The following is a 10,842-nucleotide window of genomic DNA, read 5'->3' on the forward strand; positions in this document are numbered from 1 at the left end:
TGGAAGCATTCTGAGCTGAGGAAGTGAAGTTAACCTCTGACATTGCTCAAGTTAAAAAAGCAGTTCAGGAAAAAGAGTTAAAGTCCGATATTCAATGAAGCAAGATTAAATATACATACTTGATTCCTGCATTTAGATAGTTTTGACATCTTCTATTGGAACTTTTCCATAATTCCATAATGAACAAGTAGGGGGATATTGTTAGAAGTAATTGATGATATCAAACAGAAACCATCAGAAGTTCATTTTAGAACTTGTACATCAACAGATGCTAATGACAACATCAACAGATGATGAAATATCAACGGATGATAGGATATCAACGGATGATGATGTCAATGGATAATGAAATCAGTATTTGTCATATTAGTTGATCTTCGAGGAGGAAAAGGAAACAAAAATTTCAAGTCGGTGAAGGACTTTATCTCAGAAGCAATAGTATAGGTTTTCTTGTTGTTAATAGAATAGGATTCCTTATACATTGGTAGTTGTGCTCTATATAAAGCACATATTAGGTTCATGCTATATGCATTGCGATATTGTTATATCTTTCCCATAACCTAGTAGGTCTCAAGAATATTTGTTCATCCTTTTGAGAGAGTACTTGTGTAATAAGTTTTTATAAGATTAATATAAAAACTGTTGATTCTGTTGAAGCTTTGTCGAGTTGATTATATTAACTGTATTCACCCCCCCCCTCTACAGTTGATTAAGGGCCTAACTAGAGCTGAGCAAAACCGAACCGAAACCGAAAAATCGAACCGAACCGTGCTAATTCGGTTCTGTCCTAAATTTTTCAGAAATTCAGTCTATTCGGTCCGGACTGAATAGACCGATATAAAATTTGGTTCGGTTCGGTTCTTTTAACAAATATTTCGGTCCGGACCGAATAGACCGAATAGACCAAATCATAAATACTTTAATTTCGTATTATATATATTTTAAATATATCTTAAAAATTATAATCAAAATTTTTAATTTCTAATTATATTTATGGAGTATTAGAACTCTACATATCACATTACTTTAATTATATTTTAAATTTTATAATTTGTGATTTAATTTTTAATACAATTTTTTTTTTGAAAAAAATTTCGGTCTATTCGGTCCAAAATCGGACCGAACCGAATTATTTCGGTTCGGTTCGGTCCGGTCCAAAATATAACTTCGGTCCGGTTCGGTCTAAGAAAAAATGACTATTCGGTTTTTCGGTTTATTCGGTTCGGTCCGATTTTGGACCACACCGACCGAATGCTCAGCCCTAGGCCTAACAGAGAAAGGTTGGAAGGAAGGGGTGGATCCTTTCAAATTTTGAATAACCCTCCTGAGGTTGATGCTCCCCCAAAGGAGGATGCGCCCTCAAGGAATGAAATGCTGAAAAGTTCATGGGAGGTTTATGTTCTTCTAAAGGAGGGCGCGCCCTCAAGAGGTGCAATATTGGAAGCCCTTTCTTGTCCCGATATTGATATTTCTCCAAGGGAGGACGCGCCCTTAGGCTATGCAATGGATGAAACTTTGCCTTGTCCTGAGGTAGATGCTCCTGGTAATGAGGACGTGCCCTCAAGTGAAAAGATGCTCCTGGTAATGTTCTGGTCACGCCTCCCCCTCAAAGCGCACTCTTATATAATGTTGTTCTCAGGAGAATGCCTAGTATGCTTATTATTATTCTTAGTTCATTAATGGAATTTTTTATTGAGGATCTGTCAATGATTTGGGGTATGCGTAAAAAAAGACTATTATGGGATGAAATACTTGAGGATAATCCCCATAATATTGTCATAAGATTATACTTTGAAGTATGAAATGCCTTTTGAGAGGTGCACACTTTTGTATAATATCTCTTATTTCTTATGCCGAGTTAACTCATGAAAGCTTAGAGATGTGGTGCATAAGTGGTAAACCTCTCTTTGTTGAGAACGCGCCTTCATAGAGGAAGATGCGGAGGACGTAGACTCGTGAGATTGAAGGATGACACAAATTTTTGCATGGATTTAGATATTAGAATTTCAATTTTGTTTTCAACTTTATATGGAATTCGGGGGTAGTTGCTATAGCCAAAATTTTGTAATGGATCATTTCGTTCAAGAACGGGCCACTTAAAATCAAATTGGGGTAAAAGGATGAAGGATTAGGTATTAGGCCGCAACGCATGAGGGAAGGGCGTGACCTCATTTAATGAAATTCAAGATATGGACTATACTTGGGTTTAAGCTACAACACAGCAGAAGTAGACGCATCCTAGGGGTAGGGCGCGCCCTAGTCAAGTGGAATGCACTACATGGCTTGTTTGGATGAACAAACTTGTCAACGCTCAGGACAAGGCAAAGGGTTTGTCCTCGCTCCGGAAAAGGCTCGCTTCGGGCTTGTCCTTGCTCAGGACAAGGCAAAGGGTTTGTCCTCGCTCTGGGCTTGTCCTCGCTCCGGACTCGTCCTCGCTCCGGACTCGTCCTCTCTCCGGGCTTGTCCTCGCTCCAGACTCGTCCTCGCTCAGAACAAGGCAAATGGCTTGTCCTTGCTCCGGGCTTGTCCTTCCTCTGGACTTGTCCTCGCTCAGTACAAGGCAAAGGGCTTGTCCTAGCTCCGGACTTGTCCTCGCTCCGGGCTTGTCCTCCCTCCGGGCTTGTCCTTACTCCAGACTTGTCCTCGCTCTGGACAAGGAAAAGGGCTTGTCCTAGCTCCGGGCTTGTCCTCGCTCAGGACAAGGAAAATGTATTATCCTCGTTTCGGGCTTGTCCTCGTTCCGGGCTTGTCCTCGCTCGGGCCTGTCTTCGCTTCGGGCTTGTCCTCGCTCCGGGCTTATCCTCGCGACGGGATTGTCCTCGCTAAGGACAAGGCAAAGGGCTTGTCCTCACTCTAGGCTTATCCTCGGTCAGGATGATGCAACGGGTTCGTCCTCGCTCAGGACAAGTCAAAGGGGCTTGTTATTGCTCAGGATGATGCAATGAGCTTGTCCTCACCCTGGACAAGGAAAACAGGAACAACCTTTAGGCAAGGCAAACATGGAGAGAGCAATGGAGATTATTTTCACTAACATATTTATTGTAGGTACTATTTGAAGAATTCCCTCCTTGAGTCGGTCGAGGAGGTGGATGTCCGTGAAAAGTTTGAAGGCCTTCAGGGGTATGCCTGATGATTGAAGGCCTCCTCATGTATTCAATGGGTGTCCTCGTTTGGGATGCGAGGTGAACATTGGTGTGTGCTTTGGGAGCTCTATTCTTGTATTCAACGGGTGTCCTCGTTGGAGAACTTTAGAGTCATCCTGCACTTTGCACCCAAGAGCTTGGGATCACCTGTCTTATTATCTAGTGGGTTATCCTCATTCGGGGGGCAGGGACGCGTTCAGCATTCGGGGTGAACTGAGGCTATACATGTGTTTGTAAATCAAGGGAGATAGTTGTACCAGAGTGTTATTCTTGCGCAGGGGGATGCACTATCTGTGAAGTTCTACGATTACGAGCGAGTCTTGGGACTTCGCGGTTGGGCCTCATAGTTGGACATTTCTAAAGCTAGCGGAAGATGGATTATGGAGGGACTTCTACCGGGCCTAGGAATGAGAAGTCTAAGCCCATTAGATTTCTTGTTTCCCGAGAACTATGTCAGACTTGATCCCTATATAAAGGGTACGTATAGGCTCGGGGGGTAAGACGTCTGTCTATGATTGTTTTTATGGCATCACGTAGTGCCCCGAGCTTAGATAGACATATTTTCCTTAAAATCAGGGAAATGACCAAATTCGAGGATACAATTGACTTCGAGAAAATCCATTCCAGAAGATACCTCCTTATAAGATACCTCTACTTGAGATGCTTATATGTGAGATACTCTTTATTAAATAAATACAACTGGTCTAGGAGGTACTGCATGTCCGCATCCATCTAAACAAAGACATCACTTGTTTTATCAAAAAAAATTATAATTTTTAGAAAAGATCCTTGTCGAGGTTAGTCGCTCCGTAAGTCGCTCCTCTTAGAGAGGACGCACCCTCCAATAATGAAGATCTTGTTGAGGTAAGACGCTCCTCTTAGAGAGAATGCACCTTCCAAGGATCAATACCCTTGTCGAGGTAAAACATTCTTCTTACAAGAGGACGCGTCCTCTAAGTATGAATACCCTTGTCGAGGTAGACGCGCCTTATATAGAGGATGCCCCCTCTAAGGATAAATGCCCATATCAAGGTAGATGTGCCTCTTGCAAAGGAAGCTGCCGCTAAGACTAAAGACCCTTATTGAGATAGAAGTTGCCCGTAGAGAGGACGATCACTCCAAAGACAAACACATTTGTCGAAGTATAGACTCCTTTTAGATAGGTTGCACCTTCTAAGGATGAATACCTTATCGATAAAGATGTTTATCTTACAGAGGACACGCCCTCTAAAGATACAGGCTTTGTTGAGGAATATGTCGCTCTTATATAGGGGCCCCATCCAAAGGTGAGGTGATGGAATAAGACCCTCAAAGTTTCGACTTTGGTTTGAATTGATTAATCACATTCTTTGTAGAAAAGATGAGATCATTGGTTTGGATTATTATTTGGCAAGAAGTAAGAAGTTAACTATGAAGCGGTAGTTGAAGGAATTATACTTGCATCGTTGGTGGAAAGATCACTCTCACTGACAAGGCGTGTCCTTTCAACATTAGAGGTTTTCTCAACCTCCACACTTTAATTTTTCTGGGTTATCCATATTCTTAACTTCAAAAGCTCTATTCTGGATAACTTTGGATTCAATTATTTATACCTTAGAAAGTTTATATGGTTTACTTGCTGAAACTCTTTAGAAGATTATTTATTACTTTAAGATCAGAGAGGTAGCATTATGTTCTGGTCACGCCTCCCCCTCAAAGCGCACTCTTCTATAATGTTATTCTCAGGAGAATGCCTAGTATGCTAATTATTATTCTTAGTTCATTAATGGAATTTTTGATTGAGGATCCGTCAATGATTTGGGGTGTGCGCAAAAAAAGACTATTATGGGATGAAATACTTGAGGATAATCCACATAATATTGTCATAGGATTATAATTTGAAGTACGAAATGCCTTTTGAGAGGTGCACACTTTTGTATAATATCTCTTGTTTCTTATGCCGAGTTAACTCATGTAAGCTTAGAGATGTGGTGCATAAGTGGTAAACCTCTCTTGGTTGAGAACGCGCCTTCATAGAGGAAGATGCGGAGGACGTAGACTCGTGAGATTGAAGGATGACACAAATTTTTTCTTGGATTTAGATATTAGAATTCCAATTTCTTTTTCAACTTCATATGGAATTCGGGGGTAGTTGCTATAGCCAAAATTTGGTAATGGATCATTTCGGATCAAGAACGGGCTAATTAAAATCACATTGGGGCAAAAGGATGAAGGATTAGGTATTAGGCCGTAACGCATGAGGGGATGACGCGCCCTCATTTAAGGTACAACACAGCAGAAGTGGACGCGTCCTAGGGGTAGGGCGCGCCCAAATCAAGTCGAATGCACTACATGGCTTGTTTGGATGAACAGACTTGTCCACGCTCTGGACAAGGAAAATGGCTTGTCCTCGCTCCGGAAAAGGCTCGCTCTGGGTTTGTCCTCGCTCCGGGCTTGTCCTCGCTCCGGGCTTGTCCTCGCTCCGAGTTTGTCCTCGCTCCTGACTCGTCCTCGCTCAGGATAAGGCAAATGGCTTGTCCTTGCTCTGGGCTTGTCCTTACTCCGGACTTGTCCTCGCTCAGGACAAGGCAAAGGACTTGTCCTAGCTCCAGGCTTGTCCTCGCTCCGGGCTTGTCCTTACTCCGAACTTGTCCTCGCTCAGGACAAGGCAAAGGGCTTGTCCTAGCTCCGGGCTTGTCCTCGCTCAAGGCTTGTCCTCGATCAGGACAAGACAAAGGTCTTATCCTCGTTCCGAGCTTGTCCTTTTTTCGGGCTTGTCTTTGCTTCGGGTTTGTCCTCGCTCTGGGCTTGTCCTCGCTACGGGATTGTCCACGCTCAGGACAGGGCAAAGGGCTTGTTGTTATGGATTAAAACTAATATATATAATTGCTGTAATTTATAATAAGGAACGTGAGCTTTGAGGCTCGATTTGGCTGCTCTCGTGTTTCGTAGCTTAATTCTGCCTTTACGAGATGCCTACGTATCTCTGTGAATTAGAGAATCAAGCCAAAAAACGTAGTTCTAATTTGTGGGGTGAGGCCCCTTATATAGATGTTGGGAGTCCTTGAATTGGACTTGGTATAGGAGACTTGGTGGGCAAGTCTCATAATTAGAATGGACTTTGGAGTCCTAGATAGTAGGAAACTGATTCCTTATCCTTTTAGGTCCCCTTGAGGCTAATCTATAAGGATTTATATCCTTATCGGGACTCTTCTCAATAGCTGATTTTTCCCTTATTAATTAATTACGAAATTAATTAATAATCAGGGCTTTTGGGCCTTCTTTATTCCATCAGGCCTGATCTGGTCCATCAGGCTTAACCTTTCTGGTCTGAGTATCATATATCTTTTTATTGGGCCTAGCAGCCCACACCTTGCAGTATTTAATTATACTATCATAATTTATTTATCCCTATCATTTGCCCCCCAACTTTTGGGAAACATTGATTAGGTTTCGCAGAAGTTAAGTCTGTTTATTCCCTTACAGGGTTTCGTTTTCGCGTAAAGTGTGGAGCGACCTACACATTTACAATTGAATTTTCCTTTTATTCAGGAATTATCTTAATTTCCAGGAATTTTTCCCTTATTTCCGGGATTTTTCCCTAATTTTCTGGATTTTTCCCTAATTTCTGGATTTTCTCTAATTTTCTGGGTTTTTCCCTAATTTTTGGATTTTTCCCTAATTTTCTGGGATTTTTCCTTTAATTTCTGGGATTTATCCTTTTTTTCTGGATTTTCCCTTAATTTCTGGGATTTATCCCTATTTTTATGGATTTTTCCCTTAATTTCTGGGATTTATCCTTTTTTCTGGATTTTTCCCTTAATTTCTGGGATTTATCCCTATTTTTCTGGATTTTTCCCTTAATTTCTGGGATTTATCCCTATTTTTCTGGATTTTTCCCTTAAATTATGGGATTTATCCCTATTTTTCAAATTTCCAGCCCTTTTTCGACCAGGATCCTAGTCGAAATTTCGACCTGGATCCTAGTCGAATTTTGGGTCAATCTTTCAATCCTAGTCGATGCATTTCGACTAGGATCCACGACCTGGAATTCGACCAGGATCCTAGTCGAACTTTCGACCTGGATCTAGGTCGAAAACTTCCCCACTTTTTAGCTCCTGGTCTTGAGCCTCGACTAGGATTTCGACCAGGATTCTAGTCGAAATTTCGACCTGAATCCTGTTCGAAAATTTTTTGGTTTTCTTGCTTCCTGGTCGAAGGATTTCGACTAGGATCCACGACCTGGAATTCGACCAGGATCCTAGTCGAACTTCGACCTGGATCTTTAACCCCCATTCTTGAAAGAAGCTTGGTTTATTCGACCTCATTCCTGGTCGAAGTTTCGACCTCAATTCAGTCCCGTTATTCCGGCTATTTTCGGGTGTCTGCTCGAAAGATTTCGGGCAGGATTTACGACCTGGATTTCGACCTGGATTCTGGTCTTTATTACCCGTTATTTTCGGGTGTCTGCTCGAAAGATTTAGGGCAGGATTCACGACCTGGATCTCGACCTGGATTCTGGTCTTTTTCTAGCCTTCTCCATTGGGCCTTACATCTTTTAGGGCTAAAATTAAATTTTCCAAATCCTAATTGGATTTGGGCCTGGCTTTCTCTATTGGGCTTTTTCAAATATTACTGGGCCCCTCTTATTGGGCTTTACCAAATATTATTGGGCCTCTTTATTGGGCTTTACCAAATATTACTGGGCCTCTTTATTGGGCTTTACCAAATATTACTGGGCCTCTTTATTGATCTGGGCTTAATATTGATCTGGGCTTAATACACCCTGTTTAGAATGCTCTAGAATTCCTAGGAATATTCTGGAATATTCCTTTTTCTGGGCTTTTTCCTATGGGCCTTTGTCCTTAATGGGCTTTCGTCCCTTCAACTTCCTTTTCCTCTTATATAAAGGAATGAGGAAAGGCTACTACTCCTCACCTTCTCATTTCTAAGTTTTCTTCTTTCTCCTCCTGCTAAGATTCTCAGAGCAATAACAGCAAGTCGGAGCTCAAAGCCTTTTTTCAGGAGTGCTTCTTCAGGTAAAATTCCTCCCTTTGTTTTTCGTATCTATTTTTCCATTGTGTGCCGTTTTAAGATAGCCTGTTTACGTGCCCCCTTTTTTTTTTTTTTTAGATGGCTGACAAAAAAATGACTCGCCTGGCCAAGATGAACGTGGCTAGAAAGTCCAACGAATTTCCTATTCGATCGAGGTATACTTCCTTAATCGACATGATCAACACTCGAAGGGACGAGTACCCGTCTGATGCGCATCTGGACGCGCACGATCATATTAGTGCTTTACGGGATCCCAAGGAGCTGGAGAAGTTGAGCAGCTGCTTCAAAATCAAGGAGCCTTTTAAGCTGGTTCTTGCGGGTCCGGCCGACAGGGCCTGCCAGTGGAAAAAGGACGCACTATGCGTCTATAGGGATACTCTAAGGGCAGGTATCAGACTCCCTTTTCATCCGTTCATTCCCTTGTTACTGGCTGATGTGGGCGTCAGCCCTTGCCAACTCCCCCCCAACTCTTGGAGGCTTATTCTGTGCTACCTGTCACAATGTGCCAAGCACAAGGTCCCTACTTCTGTTGCTGTTTTCAGGAAAATTTTCCAGTTCAAAAACAGCCCTGATAAATGTCCGGGTTGGGTTTCTCTAAACCAGCGCCCCACTATTCCCCACATTATGAATGGGAAGTCCATCCCTGACAATAACTTGGGGTGGAAGAAAGATTTTTTATTCGTTGTTTGGGAGGGTGGAGATTGGGGCACCCTGTTTCGATCGTCCTTCAGGCTTGCCGTCGATGGGAGCCCAAATGACATAACTTTGTCTGAGGAGGAGGCTAGAGCTTTCAACCTCCTTACACAAGATAATGGGACTTCCCATTCTTGGGATCTTATCCGGGAGTCCGTTCTTGTAGAACGCGGCCTCTCTCCCGTCCCTAAGAAAAGTAAGTTTCCTCCCTTATATCTCGCTCTCTTTTCTTTATTTCATTTTCTATTCCGCTGAGTTTTCAACTTTGCTTGTTGCAGTGGCTGAGAAGATTGAGGAGGCTACCAAGCCTAAAGACCTGGAGACAACCAGGATGAAGAGGGCTGGAAAGGTCTTTAAAGACCCACGCCTTGGTGACCGATTCCCTGAGTTCCTCCTTCAAGCAATGGAACCGGGCGAGGAAGGGCCCAGCCAGGTTTTGCGCACCAAGCAGAGGCCAGGGGCCTATTTTCAACCTGCTTGGGGGATCCGGGGCAAGGATTCAATATTGGGCAGCACGACCCTGTCCAAGGAATAGTCTAAGCACTCCATCTCCCCGGTGGACTATCAAGATTTTGTCCTTCAACAGGACTTAGAGGGGAATGAGCTTTTTGGAGCCCAGGCTTTGGCGACGGTATGTCCTTTACCTATGCCCTTCATACTTGCCTTTTCATGTTTCTTTTCTCATACTTTTGCTGCTTTTCTTGCAGGCTAACGCCCATTTCCAAGAGGCAATTCACCAAGCTAAGGATTGGAAGGTTGGCCTGGAAGATGCTAACAAGAAGTTGGAGGAGGCCAACCAAAGAATAGAAGCCCTTGAAGCTCAACTGGCCTCTTCCACTTCTAACCTGGAAACAGCCCGGGCCGAAAATGTTATTCTGAAGGCACAGAAGGATAAAGCCTTTGATGGCTGGATGGACACCCAGGAGTTCAAGGACTTGATGGTGGAGCACGATGCCCTCCTACACCCAGTTAGCTATAAGGAGGGCTGGGATGCTGCTGTGGAGGCCGTCCAAGATGAATTTCCGGGAGTCCTAGAGCAGTCCTCCTTCCCTTGCCCTGTGCGAGTTCCGGAGCTTGGGGGTATTACTGAGAAGCTTGTTGATATGATCAAGGACGGAGAGGAGGAAGATTCTTCCGAAGAGGAGTTTGAGCCTGTCACTAAGAAGGCCAGGGTGGAAGAGCTTCCAAGAGCAGCGCCTCAACAGCCAGCATCTCCCGCAGAGGGAACCTCTACAGGGACTTCGGAGGGGACGACCGAGACGTCCGAAGGAACGACTAAGACATCCGAGGAGACTTCGGATAGTGGTTCCGAGGAGTCTCAGCCTTACAAGGCCTAAGTTTTTTTTGTATATCTTCTTTTTGAACTTTATTCATATCAGAACTTGTTACCCTTCAGGGTTATATTCCATATGCTGTTTTCCTTATTTGCCTCTTTCTTCTTTACAATACTTAATATGCACTTAAACTTTAAGCACCCTTAGATTGAAATAATTTCAAACTCTTTAATACGAAGTCTGGTTTTCCAAAACCTTATATAGCATGGGTTCGACCTTAGATTATCTTACACATAGTAAACCTTCAGGTTTTGTGCGTGCCAGGTTCTCGGGACTTCAAACCCATCCATAGTCTCCAGCTTGTAGGTTCCTCTACCCTGAACGCTCTTGACTCTGTACGGCCCTTCCCAATTCGGGGCTAGCTTTCCTTTTTTTCCGACACCAGAAGCTTCTATCTTTCTCAAGACTAGGTCACCTTGTTTGAAAAACCTCTCTTTAACCCTGAGGTTGTAGTATAATGAAGCCTTTTTCTGATATTCTACTATCTTTGCATGTGCTTTATCTCGCACTTCATCGATTAAATCCAGGGCTAACCTCTGCCCTTCCTCATTTTCTTCTGCATTGAAAGCCTGAATCCTTGGAGAGGAATGTGATATCTCTACCGGAACTACTGCTTCTGCCCCATATGCCAACATGAA

Source organism: Apium graveolens, chromosome 5 (genome assembly GCF_009905375.1).
Source record: "Apium graveolens cultivar Ventura chromosome 5, ASM990537v1, whole genome shotgun sequence".
In the NCBI taxonomy this organism is placed as follows: domain Eukaryota; kingdom Viridiplantae; phylum Streptophyta; class Magnoliopsida; order Apiales; family Apiaceae; genus Apium; species Apium graveolens.